The sequence below is a fragment of the Lactuca serriola genome, chromosome 2 (genome assembly GCF_051521515.1).
Source record: "Lactuca serriola cultivar US96UC23 chromosome 2, Lser_US96UC23_V15, whole genome shotgun sequence".
Taxonomy (NCBI): domain Eukaryota; kingdom Viridiplantae; phylum Streptophyta; class Magnoliopsida; order Asterales; family Asteraceae; genus Lactuca; species Lactuca serriola.
The window spans coordinates 90,704,738-90,723,274 of record NC_136409.1 but is presented as its reverse complement, the minus strand read 5'-3'; positions in this window follow the sequence as shown (position 1 = coordinate 90,723,274).

The following is an 18,537-nucleotide window of genomic DNA, read 5'->3' as shown; positions in this document are numbered from 1 at the left end:
TGCCAGATCACAGAATCTACCCGTATAGGTTGATATATCGGTAACAACCATCTCCAGACTCCAAAGTTCCTGTTCGAGCTTTTGAATTTCCCCTCGGGGACAGTACTCTCTCATCAGCATGATCTTCAAGTTTTCCCAACTTATCGAATTTGCCACTACTAGAGTCAGTACCTTAACGTGGCCATTCCACCATGTTAAAGCTCTTTCTGAAAAGGTACAAGCAGCAAACTTGACCTTGTTGTTCTCTAGGCAGGTGCAGATCTCAAAGTTTGCTTCCGTCTTTTCTATCCATTGCCTTAAAATCATAACCCCTCTAGTTCCATTAAAATCTAAGGGTTTGGCGTTCGTAAAATCTTTGTAGGTGCATTCCCTGGGATGCCCATGGCTCTCGCCATGGTGAGAAGGAGGTGCACCCGCTCCTGATCCACTAGGGACAAGAGTATTGATAGCTGACACGGCAGCTGCTACTACGGCTATGAAGGCTGCTTGGAACATGGCAGTGTTGAAAGGAGGAGGTGGTTGAGATGGTGGAGGAGGTGGTGGTATTGGCATTTCGTTATTAGGGTTACACCTTGGATTCCTGCGAGGCGGCATCTTTTGACTATACGATTAAAAGATGACAACACTGTAAGAATAAATGAATAAGGAGAGTGTTTCATGGACTAACTCTCCATAGTCCAACAACACAATTGAATAGTACATTTGAATGTGGGTTTAGTACTGAAAGGTGAAAGCATTTGGATAATAATTTCCGTAATATTAGGTATTTGTCAAAAATACTGGAGTTATAGATGTAACATGTTCTGGAAAAGTGGCCTAGGAGTTGGCCTTACATCAACCATTGATGGGAAAGTTTTGACAGTACTACGACTTAATCAAGACCTGGGAAAGTTTTGACAGTACTACGACTTAATCAAGACCTAATAGACCTAATATTTATAACGATAGGAACTTTGACAAGAGTTTTACATAAACTAGGTGATATCCGAAGGAGAAGTCGAAGAGATTCTATCGGCGTCGAGAACTACTAGAAAAGTCTTCAGTTGAGCGATCATTCGAAGGGATTGGGTGATCATTCTCTGGCTCCTCTCTGAGCCATCCAGCCTTGTCGTGGTTAAGGTAGTATGGGTTGTCGTGGGGATGGAATCCAACCATGATATCTACGCGAGAAAAGGGATAATGAGAGCTAACTAAATATACGAACTAACTTAGATAATTAAAAGATGATCTTTATCAGTTGCTTCAATACTTGTTTAGTGCATACGAGTTATATGTATTTAGGATAGGATAGACCTTCGAATATGTGACCCTAACCCTAAGCCCCCAACCCAACGATGACAGGACATAAAGCAAAGATTCACAGATTCTAAGTCTATGACATCCTAGTACATATAACCTTAGTGTAACCACTAAATGACTATTGGCATACTAATAAAAATCTATTTAGTTCTCAGATAAGTAATTATAGTAACACTAAATACCCCTATGGTATTTCTTTGTGGTTGTCTTGGTAAATTTTTAGACTTGTTGCCACATCACAACCATTCTCAGGCATATGCTAATCACTCCTCAGACTAGCATAGTTGATCAGGCTATGTCACTCCCAAAACTGACCATACATCCCCAAGCTTACTTGTCATATCCAACAATCGTAATACTTTTGATCTTGTCATTGTGACACTGATTTTAGTATGAATGCAGGCACATATACTTAGTTAAATATTTTATTATTTAAAAGTATAAACTCTTGGTCAGAGTATTTTTAATCCCATTGTATTTATAGTTAGTATATCTTTTATGGGTTGATATACTTAATTCACTATAAACAATGCTCTGATACCAATCTGTCACACCCCAAAACCGGAACGACGGAAACGTTCTGGGGCGGAGGACGTCATGTAATGTATCACAACAATGTAAAGTAGTAAACAAGCAACAACATCATCCATTGCATTAATAGTATATTTTTATTTACAAGTGTGTTCTTTCATGGTAATAACAACATAATGAATACTCAAAATAAAATACGAGTCTTAACTGCTCCGTCTTCTCTAAACCTTGCATCGGTACCTGTCTATTTGTGACGTGAGAATACAAGTTATTTTGAAAGTGAGTATCAGCTTTAAAGCTGGTGAATTCATAAGTATTTAATGTCGTTATTTGCATATGTATTAATGAAAAGTCTTATAAGTAAAAGTGTAAACGTTTGAATTCCCTAGAAAATCCCATATTTCCTACTAGTATAAAAAGGTAGTCTTCTACCAAAACTAGACTGTTTTGAAAGTAGTCTTCTACCAAGACTTAAGTGAAAGAAAGTAAGCAAGTAAGTAGTCTTCTCACGAGACCTGCCGTAAGAAAGTAGTCTTCTCACGAGACCCGTTGTAAGTAAGTAGTCTTCTCACGAGACCCACTATAAGTAAGTAATAATATTATTGGTAGTCCCTATTCTACGTTTGGAACTAAAGGCGACTTCCGAAACAAATCGCTAGGTCGAAATCCATATTTATTACCAAATCATATATAAGCCCAAACTATACCTATAATAGCTTACCAGGGATATATGAACGTATACCTTTGCTACCCAAAGGTACTGAACTAATTGATTAGAACTATTATGTCCGTATATATACACATGATATACAACTAAATATCTAAACGACCTTCGGACGGATACCTGATACCCACCAGACCACATCCCAACGAGGAAAAGGAAATAAAGTGGGTTAGCCTTCCTAAGTCCTTTAAACATTACTTATATAACTATACATATACAGGCATGCTTTTAACAAGCTATCTATGTAAAAGTATCTATGTAAGTATATCCAAGTAAGTGTATCCATGTAAGTGTATCTCTTCATATAACATTTAGTATAGACTCATGAATGAACTGACTCTGGTGTGTTCCTTGTACTTGGAATGGTAAGTAGTATCTCCTAACTATACTTATAATAGTTACTAGTAAGGTACAAGTATAACGAAGGTATACCTTTTCTAGCCAAAGGTACTGAACTGACCGAGGGTACTTTTATGTCTATATATGTATACATGATATATAACTAATAGTTGAACGACCTTCGGGCGGATAACTGATACCCTAAAGCCACATCCCAACGAGGAAAAGGAAATAAGGCGAGCTAGCCTTCCTAAATCCTTCAAGCATTACTTATATAACTATACATATACAACCATGCTTTTAACAATTTAAAACTATAAAAGAAGTTTTGTAAAACATTTAAGGGTTTTGAACAATAAATAAATAACAATGACTTGATGTCATTTTATAAAGCATTTCGAAAGTATTTCTTTTGATAACAAAGTATAACAGAGTTTTGAAAGGAAACATACAGAACATAATATAGTTTCATAAAGAGTTTTAAACAAGTAAAAAACGTTTTAGAAAGCTATCTGAAGTAATCTGTTTGATAAAACAGCTAAAAGTGTAGTAAATCCAGTGGTAGGCTGGTTATTAATCACATGTGATTGATATAATAACTAGCATGACTTAACTTGTATTCCCCCCTATAAAAGCATTTAAAAACATTTAAAACATTGATTAAGGGGTATGAACTCACCTATAGTGACCAGATCGGAAGGAAGTATCGGACAAGTGCTTGGTGTCAAGTGAAGACTTAGACACACACAATGATCCTAATATATATATATATATATATATATATATATATATATATATATATATATATATATATATATAATTAGTGATTATAACACTAGCTAAACATATATAAACATCCTATTGCAAGGATAACACTTTGGTCAAGTGCTATGAGGCCATCGGGTTGCAACAAAGGAGTGCAAGGCCTCATACGAGAGTTTATGGTCTAATGACCATGTTTGTTGGAGTTTACGGCCCAGGGGAGTTTACTCCTGGCCGTAAACTCTCAATTGGTCACCAAAAGGGGAAACTCTAAAGGCTTAAGTGGTTAAGTGCTCCAAAGCTTTACACAAGATTTTGGGTGGGTTTGAGGTCCTAAAATGACCTTGTTTGTTGTTTACGGACCTGGGACCACTTCCCCATGAGTTTACGGTTGTAAAATCATGGTAGAATTGTGGTCCTTAGGTCAATGGTTTAAGGTTCTATGTCACTAACCAAGGCTTACTAAGGTGTTAGGGTGTCATTTGAACCCTTAAAAGGGGTTTACGGCCCAAGAACATGTCATGGCCGTAAACTCCTTGAATCCCATGATTTCTTATGTTTTCTAAGCTCTAAACATGTTAAACATAGTGCACAATGAGTTGGATCAAGAGTACTTACAATCTAGGAGCTTGAATGGTCGGTTTTGGCCAAGAACACTACTGTGTTTTCTTGATGTTCTTGGTGTTTCTTGAAGATCTAAGAAATGTGATTTTTGTGGATGAAATCATGAGAGAATGCTAGATTAAGAGGTGTATCAGCTAATAAAGGATGAATACTTACTAGTTTTGAAGATCTAGGGTGATTGTTGTTATGATAATTGAGAGAGAATGAAAGAAAATCCGGCCAAGAACTGAAGAAATGAGAAGAAATGACCCAATGTCCTATATATACTCTTGATTTTACGGCCACATGAGTTTACGGCCGTAAACTCTTGGTCTTGTGGCCGTTAACGCATTTAGATGGGGTTAGGATTTGTTTTGCTACACTGTGGTTCTAGCGGGTACTTTCTAACACTTATTCCTTAAGTGTATTTGGCTCAAAACTCCTTAGAATGACTTGTAACTAGGCTAGAACTCTGTACTAATGATTTTGACACACAGTTGAATTGGCTGAATGAGCTTTAAATAATAATAATTTCCGGGTTGTCACACTTTTGAAGTAGAGTGTGATGCAAGCGGGGTTGGTATTGGTGTCGTACTGATCCAGGCCAAGCGACCCATTTCTTACTTCTCGGAGAAATTAGGGGGAGCTCGTTTGAACTATTGCACCTACGACAAGGAGTTTTATGCCATTGTGCGGGCTCTGGAACATTGGAGCCATTATTTACGCGCTGACTATTTTGTTTTGCATTCAGATCACGAGTAACTGAAGTATATCAATGGTCAGCAGAAGTTGAGCCCGAGACATGCCAAGTGGGTGGAGTTCTTACAGTCATTTCACTTTTCCTCAAGTACAAAAATGGCAAAAGTAACGTTGTGGAGGAGGCACTATCTCGACGTTATGATTTACTGGCTACACTCGATGTTCGCTTGCTAGGCTTCGAGGCGTTGAAAGACTATTATGGAAATGATGTAGATTTTGGTGATGTATTTGTAAAATGTAATAGCGGTTCATAGGGAAAATACTTGGTGCAGGATGGATTCCTATTTAAAGGGAACCGTTTTTGCATCCCGAAACACCCCATCAGGGAGTTATTGATTCGTGAGGCACATGGGGGTGGGTTAGCAGGTGTCACACCCCGAAAACCAAAGGCGGAAACATTTACGGGGCGGACTCCACGTTGAGTATCAAATCCAATGCACATAGTATGTAAAATAGACAACCATTACATTACATATATATAAGTTTACAGTTGTTTCAAAAGTAAATTGTACAAGTGTGATACATAGTATATATGAACAAAATGAGACGAGTCTTCTACGCACTCCGTCTTCGCCAAAAGAGATCGTCGGGTACCTGTCTAATACGAACCTGAGAATACAAGCGGTTTGAAAATCAGCATAAAGCTAGTGAGTTCATAAGCGGTTAGTTTTCTGAAAATGTACGAGTTCCTTTAGTTTCCTGAAAAAGTGATTATCCAAGAAAATCCCATATTTTCTTAAAAGTTGGTTACCAAATCCAAAATGTAATGTAAAAGATGTATATTGAATACATGATTGTTCTTGTGAATTGTAAAGTTTAGTTATCTAAATTGTTACACGTTTCTGGTTACGTACTACTGTTACCCAGGAAAATCCTATATTTTCCTACATGTGTGTGTGTGTGAATTGTTACCGAATTCTGATTATGTTCAATGTTATCCCCAGGAAAACCCCATATTTTCCTGAATGTGAGTGTGTGTATTGTTACCGATTTATGATTATGTTCAATGTTATCCCCAGGAAAATCCCATATTTTCCTGAATGTGTGTGTGTGTGAAGTCTCCTGAAAGTCTGATTATCCTTAAATGTACATTAGTTTTAACACATACATAAAACTAATAATTAAGTGTAAAGTGTTCATAATCTTGATTGCGAGTTCCATAACCATACTTCAGACCAGATATGACTCGGGTTGGGGCCAGTATCCTTTTTATGACTTTCGTCACCCTTGAACCTTTCGGTTCGGCTGTAGCTAGCAGCCAGGTGCAGGATTGTCAGTCACATATAGATCTATACACTCAAGTCACGCTCCCTATCTAAGAGATTCTGGTTACGGGTGTGGTCCTCCACTCGCGTATCTCTGTGGAGTGTTCACCGAGGACGTGTCTCCAATCTTTAAGATTACTCTTTACTCTCGTGCCTAGGGGGAGTAGTATCTATGGCTGACTAAGTTCTAATGGTGCCTGTCCTTTACACTCGAGCCTAGGTGTTTTGTTATAGACATTACAAATGTTTTATGATCTCTATCAATATAAGTGTGAACAATCAATTGTGAAACATAACAGTATATAATAAGAATTGAAATCGTTTAAACAAACAACTCTGCAAGTTAAAACAGTTTGTTAGTAGGTTTTTAATTCTTAAAAGTGTGCGAATTATGAAACCATTTAAATGAAATAATGAATTTAAGTACAAGGTATTCTTGTACTTTTGCTTGTATTCCCCCCCTGAAAACATTTAAAAACCATTGAAAAAGGGTAGGGGTATGAACTCAACAGACAAGAAAACATGTCGGTTCGGACGCTAAGTGTCGGTTCGGAGCTTGATAACACACGAGGTTCCTATGTAATATGAAATGGTATACAAATATATCTAATTAGATTTTAAATTACTAATTAGATATGATAATACACTCCAATGAGCGAAAATACTTCAAAACGAGTGTTTGGAGTGACCCGAGTGACATATACGGACGTGTATTAATGCGTGGGACTTGGGAATTGAGTTTACTCTTCAAGAGTAAACTCCTTATGGAGTTTTCGGCCTCTTATACTATATACACATGAGTTCACGGCCGTGAACTCATGTTTGGGTGCTTTATGGTGCTAAAATGATCCAATACACTTGGGAAGAGTTGGTACAATTTTATCTAAGGCATGGGATGGAAATTAAATCACCAATAACACCACTTAAGGGAGTTTACGACCCTAAACAAGGAGTTTACGGCCGTAAGCTCCTCTACTCCCTTAGATTGTTGATTTAATGGCCTTAGATTAATCACATGTGATTCCTATAATTTTTACAAGCCTTGGCATGAATTTAGGGCACCAAATGACTCATCTTTAGGATTTTACGGCCCTGGAACATATTCTTGGGGAGCTTTGGCTGTAAACTTCTAAATGGGATGATTTCATCATGTTTAAGGTCCCCAAACTAATTTTGTTTGGTTCTAGGATTTATTCCAAGGCTATTGGTGGGTTTACATTGCTTTTTGACACTAGAAAATGAGTTTACTCCCCATGTATGAGGAGTTTACAGCCCAAGCATGATCTTGGGCAGTAAACTCATGTTTACTCTTCAAAATCTATGTTTAAGGAATTCTAAGTCCATTCCATTAAGTCATCTAGCCATATCTAAGGTCTAATTGTGGTTTGGAAGGGTTTTGTTGCTCAAAAACCCCATTTATATGAGTTTACGGCCTAGGACTGTTCTACGGCCGTAAACTTGTGATAATGGTCCTAATCCATGGTTTAAACTCGAATTTGAAGGCTAGAGGGGTTGTATAACAAGTTAGGGAAGTTACCTTGAAGATTTGAAGCCTTAAATTGGTGTTTTGGACCTAGTTCTTTTGGTTGAGGAGAGAGGTTAGAGAGAGAGAGAGAGTTGTGAGATGAAGCAAAAGCTTCAAATGGAAGCTTGGATCACTTTAAATAGTGTCCAAGTTCGGGACACGGTGGAATTCTACCCGATACCGGCGTTAGACGAGGCTTTTGGTCGCACCCGATCAAGTTGTCGTAACTCGATATGGTTGATTCTAGTAAAGTTCCGATCCCTAATATGAGGTGTTAGAATGAGTTCTAAAGGTATTAGGACACTCATTAAGTCATAATATAAAATACACGTTAATGACTTAATTAAATGACAGAATCGGAAACGAAATTAGAAGCGGCGATTGGATTATCGAAACGAGTTACGAAAAGGGGTACAAGCAATGATACGAATTTCGGGTTGTTACATTATCCCCCCGTTAGAGGGAATTTCGTCCCAAAATTCAAAGATTTTAACACAAATCGCGAAGTGAAAAGAGATATGAGGATGAATCTACTGCTTCGGGTCTTCATGCTCCTAAGTGGAATCGGGTCCCCGCTTGACATTCCAGCGAACCTTCACTGTCGGGATGCAGCTTTGTTTCGTACGGTCAACCTATCAATCCATGATTCCAATTGATTCATCCATAGAGGTTTGGACTTCCGATGATTTCGATCTCATCAAAGGGATTACTTAGGTTTCGTCAGGTCGGCACTCCTTACGAACAAAGATGTGGAATACCAGATGGTTGCTGTCGAGTTCTGAAGAGAGCTCAGAGAGGCCTACGGAATCGATTCCTAACGAGGATCTCGAAGAGTCTAATGTTCCACGAGTTAAGTTTTCCGCACTTCTCAAGGCGTACTATGTCTTTCCAGAGTAAGACTTCCAACAAGTGGGTACATTTTCACGTGGTAGAGTAGCTAAGGGTCCGATGGTCCTAAAGGAAATTTCTAGGTGGGTCTGCGATCATAGCCGGCGGGACCCAAGAGTTGACGGGTTTCTATGGGTATCCCCGGTGCCGACTAATTCTTTATCACTTTTAGTTTTTTGGAAAGGTCCACAAGTATGAATGCTTTGCTTATCTACTTGACCAGGAAAATGGCTTGACCGAAGGGCACCACTACTACCTCGTAGTGATCATATCAAGCCCTGGTTGCTGTCTTGGACACATCGTCCTCACTGAGGTTTTGGCTATAAGGTAATTCCAGGGATTAGGTCGATGCGAGACTTGACTACGCGTTCGGAAAGAATTCTCAAGAATTCTTCGGAAAAAGGCATCGGGGAAAGAGTTGCAGAATTCTCGTTTCCCGATGATCACACGGACGAGGAATACATGGGAAAACTTTTTAAACTTTGATGCACGAAGATCATGAGAATCAGGTCGGAGAAAAGTTAAGACTAATGGCTTTCTCTAAACCAAGAATAACAGCATGAATGAGGCTCGGTCATTTCATGCCAAAGATGGCATCAAAGAATTTCATGAAAAGTTTGCCATTAGATCGAATGGAAAAGAATAATTGTCCGGATTGAGGATACAATCTACGGATATGACGTCAGCGCTCTCTTTCTCACTTAATAACCATCTCGATGGAATACGTTTTCGATTACTCACGAACAACATGGTTTAAAAGATGTTCAAATGGATGGTTAGCGAATTTCTTTCGGCAATAAAATCGAAAAGAATCACAGGCATAAGATTCAACGAGGGGAAATATACACGTGGCAACGGTGGGATCGGTGGATGTCTCCTCTTGTCCTATCGCTAGAACTCTTCCGGTGTTGCCAGATGTTACTGCCTTGGGGCAGTTTTGCTTGTAATGTCCAACTTCTCCACACCCATAGCAGGCCCGACCAATGCCCGCTCCGGAAATTTGACCCGTTGATTGAGTTGGTGTCTTACAGTTTTTCGCCATGTGACCTTTATGCCACAACTGTTGCAAAATACCTCTATACATGGACTTGAAGGAAGGTGATGATAGTTGCACTTGTCACAACTAGGAAGGGTTCCAGCATACCTACTGACAGGTTTTCGAGCTGAAGATCCAACAACAGAAACAGTTGCAGGGGAAGTGGCAGCGTGAACTGGCACCGTTTGCTGCCTCTTCGAAGACTCCTGCGATGTCTGACTTTTCTCCTTCTTCCCAATTTTTCTTTTCTCACCACTCCTCTCTGTCGGCTCAGGAGTGGTAGCTGCCTCCTCAAGGTCTTCACTATGATCGATTAGGATTTGTGCTAAGCGTTTGGCGCTGTCGTATGTATCCGGCCTCGCAGCTATGACGTTTCCTTTTGTTGGTTGGGTTAGCCCCCAGATGAATCTCTCTATCTTCTTACTCTCCGAGGTAACCATTCCCGGGCAGAGTAATGCCAAGTCATCGAACCTGGAAGTGTAAGCGGCGATATCGGAACCCTTCATCTTCAGGTTCCAGAGTTCGTGTTCTAACTTCTGCATTTCGCACCGAGGGCAGTACTCAGCCAATAGAAGTTCCTTCATGGCTTCCCAACCCATGGCGTTGGCTACATGTAAGGTTAGGGATTTGACTCGGCCGTTCCACCAAGTCAGGGCTTTGTCGATAAAGGTGCAGGCGGTAAACTTCACCTTGTCAGATTCTGAGCAGGCGCAAATTTCAAAGATGGATTCAATCTTCTCGAACCATCGGGTGAGGGAAATGACACCTCCAGTGCCATCAAAGGACGTGGGTTTCGCGTTCATGAAATCTTTATAGGAACCCTCTGTCACACCCCCAAACCTGAACGGCGGAAACGTTCGGGGGCGGATGACTTCATGTGGTAACGTAACAAATGAATACATAGTAAAGAAAGCAATACAACCATCATATATATAATTGAAAGTTTACATTTGTCAAAAGTTACATGTTCAAAACCAATTACAATATGATGTCAAAATACGAGATTAAACTGGCGCCGCAGCATCCCTTCATCAAAAGCATAATGATACCTGAAATTACTGATTCCCTGGGACATACAAGTAATTTTGAAAGAGTAGATCAGCATTTAAGCTGGTGAGTTTCATAAGTATTTAAGTGACAATGTTTGTATGAAATGAAATGTTTTGTCTTTGTTTGTTTGTGTTTAGAAAATCCTATATTTTCTACTAGCATAAAAGTAGCCTTCACTCAAGACCAATGTTTGTTTCTAAAATGTATGTAAGTGTAAAATAACCAATGTGTTTGAAAACCTTGTAAATCAATGCATTTTTAATACCCCATGTGAGTTTTATAACCATACTATTGACTCGGAATGCCTATACACAACGTTCTTCAGGCGTTGGAATGTTATGACGTTTGTCACCCCAAACGGTGGACTGTAGCTAACAGTCAGGGCGCGGGTTGTCAAGCCCGTATAGATCTATACACAAACACCATGCTCCCCCTCCAAGGGATTCTGGTATATAATACAGGACTTGAGATGTGTACTCGAACGTACGTGAAGTTAGTGTCTCACAAAAACCGGTGTATAAAAACAGATCTACTTGTTAAAATGTTTCGTTTGTTTTTATATATGAAAGTGACTTCTTGAAATTCGTGTTTCTAGTACGTAAGAGTTAGAAATTTTGTTCGTAACACTATACCTACTATAGTTTTAAAAGTGTGTCTTGTTTGTTCAGAACTACCTAGAAAAGGAATCATTTGTTATGGAAGCATAGATTTTTGTAGAGCCTAAGATAGAAAAATATACATCTAATCTAAGAAAATGTTTAGTTTATACATGCATTACAACAATTTATATTATTAAAGATAGGATTTCATTGTAATATATTTTGTATACAAGAGTTCCCTAATAAGTTTATAAATCACATATGATTCTACTTAATGAAAGTGTATAAAAATCTTTATATATAACACCCGATAGTAGTCGTGTGTTCTACTTGTATTTCCCCCCCTTTAGAAAGCATATAAAAGCATTTAGAATAATTAAAAAGGGTAAATTAAGGGGTATGAACTCACTTGAAAGTTTGAAGATAGCGAGATGGAAAACCGGGTAGAGTTTCGTCTCGGGAAACAGATTTTTCTCGGGATTCTCGGGAATCTCGGGAGTAAGATCGACCCTCGGGACTTGAGTAAAAATGACCAGGGCTTCGGGTTTGAACGGGCACGGAAAACGAGGCAAAACGCAAGGGAAAAGAGAAGAAATGAGCAAGTTTTTCGGAAGCCCTCGCATTCTATTTATAGGGGTCTGAGAAGCCTCGGTACGCGGGGCGTACGCTCGTACGCAGCGCGTACTCGTACGTCATGCATGACCGAGTCCTCGACTGCCTCGGCTTCGGATGGGACGGCGGGTCGGATAGCCTCGCATAGGGGCAACGTGGACGGACCGAGACCAAGGCCCTCGGGTACGCTGGGCGTACGGGGTTACGCGGCGCGTACCTCGGATGAGGACGCTGACTCCTCCTTCGGATATTACCGGATTTTTGAATTAAATATATATATAATTTATTTAATAAACTTCAAAAAATCATATCTTCTTCATACGAACTCCATTTTCGATGGTCTTTATATCCACGCGTAGGTGAGACTACACTCTACAACTTTCGTTTAGACTCCGTTGGCAAATTCCGAAATTATTTTTATTATTTATTTATAGAATGACGTGATTAAGGAATTTCTTTAAAAATTCATAACTTCTTTATCTGACGTCGGTTTTTGCCAGACTTTTCACCGCTGAAATACCATTGTCGAGACCTTCGATTCTCGTTTAGGTCATTCCGGCCAAAAGTCGCTCGATATCCGATTCGAGTTTTTAGTTGTCTGTTGCTAAGCCGAACTTGGAAAAATCATAACTTCAATATACGAAGTCGGATTTGGGCGTTCTTTTTACGTACGATCATGGTTTAATGACATTTAAACATAGAAGGAATTTAAATAGAACTTTTTGGACATTTTATTATCAAAGTTAATTTTATTAACTCAAAAGTGGTTACAATACTTGACTTTTTAGGTCATTACAAAGAGTTGAAATATCGGGTTGTCACATCATCCCCTCGTTAGAGGGAATTTCGTCCTGAAATTTAAAGTAGTAAAGATACTAGTGAACATGAAAGAGATGAGGGTACTTTTGTTTCATCTGATCTTCGCGTTCCCATGTGAATTCAGGTCCCCGCTTGGCGTTCCAGCGAACCTTCACGATGGGTATGCGACTTTGTTTTGTTTGTTTGACCTCTCGGTCCATGATTTCTACTGGTTCTTCCACAAAGTTTAGGCTCTCGGTGATCTCGACCTCGTCGAGTGGAATAACAAGAGTCTCATCGGACAGACACTTTTTCAAGTTTGAGACGTGGAAGGTTGGATGTATGTTACTAAGTTCACGCGGTAGGTTAAGCTTGTAAGCCACAGGGCCGATTCTGGCAATAATCTCAAAAGGCTCTATGTATCTTGGATTTAGTTTCCCACGCTTTCCAAAGCGTATTAAACCCTTCCATGGTGAAACCTTTAATAAAGCGTGGTCTCCTACCTAGAATTCCAAAGGTTTCCTCCTTTGGTCAGCATAGCTTTTCTGTCGGTCTCTAGAGGCTTTCAATCGTTCACGAATCTGAACGATCTTCTCTGTCGTTTCTTGTATGATTTCCGGACCAGTGAGAGTGCTCTCAGGAACTCTTCCTCTAGCTAACTAGGTATCGCCAACTTCAGTCCAACACAGAGGGGATCTGCACTTTCGCCCATAGAGGGCTTCAAACGGAGCAGCCTTTATGCTTGTATGATAACTATTGTTGTATGAAAATTCGACAAGGGGTAAATGGATATCCCATGCCTTTCCAAAGTCAATCACACAGGCTCTTAGCATATCTTCTAAAGTTTGTATCGTTCTCTCACTTTGCCCGTCTGTTTGTGGGTGGTAGGCTGTACTCATGTCTAGCCTAGTCCCCAGGGAACTTTGTAGTGACTGCCAGAATCTTGAAGTGAATCTACTATCTCTATCGGGGATAATTGATATCGGAACACCATGCAGTCGCACTACTTCCCTTAAGTAAGTTCTTGTAAGCTTTTCCATTTTGTCAGCCTCCTTGATGGGTAGGAAATGCACGGATTTGGTCAATCTGTCGACAATGACCCATATAGTATCGAGTCCACTTGTCGTCTTGGGTAACTTGGTTATGAAGTCCATAGTAATCCGCTCCCATTTCCATTCTGGTATCTCTGGTTGTTGTAGTAATCCTGACGGTTTCTGATACTCGACCTTAACCTTAGCGCAAGTAAGGCATTTACTTACGAAGGTAGCAATTTCTGCTTTCATGTTAGGCCACCAGTACAGTTTCTTAAGATCCAGATACATTTTATCTGAACCCGGGTGAACGGAATATCTTGAGTTGTGAGCTTCGGTCATGACTACGTTTCTAAAACCACCATGTTTCGGGGTCCATATTCGGTCCATGAGATGGTAGGCTCCGCCACCCTTGACTTCTAGATTCTTTTCCATTCCTCGCAGGGATTCACCCGCCACATTTTCAGGTTGCAAAGCTTCCATTTGTGCCTCCTTAATTTGTGTGGATAAGTGGGAATGGATAGTCATAGTTAGAGATTTGACCCTCCGGCCAGTGTATTCCTTTCGACTGAGGGCGTCAACTACCACGTTGGCCTTGCCAGGATGATAACGAATTTCGCATTCGTTGTCATTTAGTAACTCAACCCATCGTCGTTGTCGCATGTTGAGTTCCTTCTGATCGAAAATGTGTTGAAGGCTCTTGTGATCGGTGAAAATAGTACTCTTTGTTCCGTATAAGTAGTGTCTCCAGATCTTCAAAGCAAATACCACTGCTCCTAACTCAAGATCGTGTGTCGTATAGTTCACTTCGTGTGTCTTAAGCTGTCGGGAGGCATAAGCAATAACTTTCCCTCTCTGCATAAGAACACATCCAAGTCCTTGATTTGACGCATCGCAATACACTACAAAGTCTTCTATCCCTTCGGGGAGGGATAGTATCGGTGCGGTGCACAAGGCCTGTTTTAGTGTCTGGAATGCCTTCTCTTGTTTCGCTTCCCAGTCAAAGGCCACGCCTTTCTGGATTAATGTAGTAAGAGGTTTCGTAATGCTAGAGAAATTCTTTATGAATCTGCGATAGTAGCCAGCGAGACCTAGAAATTGACGAATTTATGTAGGTGTCTTTGGTGCCGACCAGTTCTCAATGGCCTTAAATTTGGAGGGGTCCACGTGTATCCCTTTCTCGCTAACAACGTGGCCTAAAAATTCGACTCTTCGAATCCAAAATTCGCATTTAGAGAACTTCGCATAGAGTTTCTCCGTTCGCAGTGTTTCTAGGACCTTTCGTAGGTGCTGACTATGCTCTTCCTCACTTCGGGAGTAGATAAGTATATCATCAATAAAGACGATGACGAACTGATCCAAGTAAGGACGGCATACCCTATTCATTAGGTCCATAAATACTGCTGGTGCATTGGTTAATCCGAACGGCATCACTACAAATTCGTAGTGTCCATAACGAGTTCGGAAAGCTGTCTTTGGAATATCCCCCTCTAGAACTCGTAATTGGTGATATCCGGATCGTAGGTCTATCTTAGAGAAGTAGTTTGCTCCTTGAAGTTGATCGAATAGGTCGTCAATACGGGGTAGAGGATAACGGTTCTTGACAGTAAGTTTGTTCAGCTCTCTGTAGTCGATGCACATACGGAACGATCCGTCTTTCTTCTTTACAAACAAGATCGATGCTCCCCAAGGTGAGAAACTTGGTCTTATGAATCCTTTTTGAAGGAGTTCATTAAGTTGACTGGAAAGTTCCTGCATCTCTGCTGGTGCGAGACGATAAGGCGACTTCGCTACTGGGGTAGCCCCTGGAACTAAGTCGATTCTGAATTCGACTTGGCGTTGTGGTGGTAATCCTGGTAGTTCTTCTGGAAAATTATCGGGAAAGTCGCGTACTACTGAAATGTTCTTGATGTCCTTCAGTTCTTGACTTGCATCAACGATGTGCGCTAGGAATGCTCGACAATCCTTCTGCAAGCACTTTCGAGCTTGGATGCACGAAATGATGCGAAGGTTTGTACTTGATTTGTCGCCGTAGATAACTAATGTTTCGTTGTTAGGGAGATTAAGACGGACTGCTTTCTCAAAGCACATGATGTCGGCGCGAAGAAGACTCAACCAATCCATGCCGACTATGACGTCGAAACTTTTAATTTGGACTGGCATGAGATTGATTGGAAAAGAATGGCCGTCTAAAGTTAACGTACAGCCCATGTATATGCAGTTAGTGTTTTCGGTTTTTCCATTGGCCATCTCTACAGTGAATGATTTTTCTAACTTATTAGGTTTAGGTTTTAGTAAATGAATAAAGTTTTGACTCACGAAGCTTCTCTCCGCTCCACTATCGAATAATATGCATGCATATGAATTGTCGAGAAGGAACGTACCAGCAACTACAGTTGGGTCAGCTACAGCTTCGTCGTGGCCTATTGCCAAAACTCGTCCCACACCGCCGGTGCCTGCTGCCTTAGGACAGTTCCTCTTGTAGTGGCCCACCTCGCCACAACCGTAGCAAGTCTGGCCTACACCCACACTGGGAACTTGAGTGATCGGCTTTGCGGGGTCTTTGCAGAAACGGGCTGTGTGTCCCTTTCTATTGCAGTTGGCGCACTGCATTTCCCGACAAGGTCCATGGTGGTGGTAAGTGCATTTGGTGCACTTTGGAAGGTTACCTACATAAGGCTTTGTTGGGTAGGTATTTGTAGGAGCTGTAGTAGGTACAGTGGTAGCATTCACTGAAACCAGTTGTTTCTTTGTGGATTCTTGGGAAGACCCACCCTTCCCTTTATTCCATACTCTCTTCCTGTTGTTGTTGTTGTTGTTGTTGTTGTTGTTGTTGTTCCCTTTCTGTGGTTCTGGTGCAGAAGTGGTTGAGTTCTGATGACCTTCGTAGTCAATCAAAGATTGTGCCAGTTCCTTAGCACTTTCAAAGGTGTCAGGTTTGGAAGCTAACACGCTTGATCGTATTTGGGGCGTCAGTCCCCAGATGTATCTTTCTATTTTCTTGCTCTCGGGAGCAATCATATCTGGACAAAGGATTGCCAGCTCGCAGAATCTGTTGGTATAAGTAGCGATGTCGGTACCAACCATTCCGAGAGTCCATAGTTCGTGTTCGAGCTTTTGAATCTCTCCCCGTGGGCAGTATTCTCTCATCATCATGGCTTTTAGGCTCTCCCAGCTTATGGAGTTTGCCACTATTAGGGTAAGTACTTTAACGTGGCCATTCCACCAAGTTAAAGCTTTATCAATAAGGGTGAAAGTTGCAAATTTGACTTTGCTGTGCTCGGGACAGGAGCAGATTTCAAAGACTGCCTCCATCCTTTCAATCCACTGCCTCAGGGCCATCACACCACCAGTTCCATAAAACATCCGGGGCTTGGCATTAGTAAAGTCCTTATAAGTGCATTCTCGGGGTGGTCCATGACTCTCGCCATGGTTGGATGGGTGTGTGCCAGATCCCGAGCCATTAGTACTCGAGTTATTGATTTGTGACATGGCAGCTGCTACCGCTGCGATGACTGCTGCTTGGAACATAACAGCATCAAATTGAAGTGGTGGAGGTGGTGGTGGTACAGGTGCTTCCCCACCGTTGCTTCGCCTTGGATTCCTACGCGGAGGCATCCTTCAACTATAAGTTGAAAGGGTAAAGATAAGAATTCCATAGAATAGAAAATGTATGTGTCTCATGAACTAAATCGCTATAGTTCAACAACAGATGATAGTATGAGTCTTAAAATAGAAGAATGAAAGTTATTTGTAAGACTGAAAGTATGAAACAAGTATTTGGTTTCTCAAAGAATTTTCAAGGTTTGAACGAAATACTTAACGTAGTAATAATAGCGTCACTTATATTAATATAAAAGTTGTTACGACGATCATGAAAATTTGACCCCTATAAGGGTCTTCGATTACAAAGTTCGAGAAATTTAAAGACTTTTAGCCGAGGTCCTAAGCTATAACAAAATTTGAGTCTTTGACAAGCACTACTTGCGACGCAGGTTGCGCTTGGAGTTTGACTCTGCATCTGATTGCTTCGACTCCATTAGACGCCTATCAAAAGCGGCTTGTTGTTCCCTCAGTTCAGCGAGGGCCGCAATCATTTGCGCTTGGAATGCCTCCGTTTGGAGTTGAGCATTGTCTTGTATCTTGTCCAGCCTACGGATGTCACAAGTGTGAACCTGCACTTCCACGTTGACATCCCGGAGTCGGCTAGCTTGAACTCCGGACTGATAGGACTGATTGGCTAACTTACCCACCATTATCGGGAGTGCTCGATCAGCCGAACCTCCACCGCGGACATCATAGAAGTCCCGACACATGCCGTAGGGAGGGCGTATGCCTTGTTGTTGGCTCCAATGATGGAGGTGACTTCCTCAGACGGGAGTCGGTCCTTGAAAGTTCCTTATGAAGACGGGAGGTTGAACGGGTGGTGGATCGATCACTTCCGGCTCTGAGTCGGTACCGGAGTCATCATCCACTTCTATGGGTTCCTCGTCCTCTTCGGGATCATCTTCGACCCATCCTCCGTTACCTTGGTTGGGAAAGTAGGGGTCGCCGGGGTGGTGAAATCCAGCCATTTGACTGTATGAGAAATAGGGTTATAAGAATTGAATAAAGTTGAAACATGCAAAACATGTAAGTTAAACTAGTTTAGATAGCAAATACTCCTATAGTATTTAAATTCTTGTGTTTGATTCTAGTAACGGTTTGGTAAGTTTT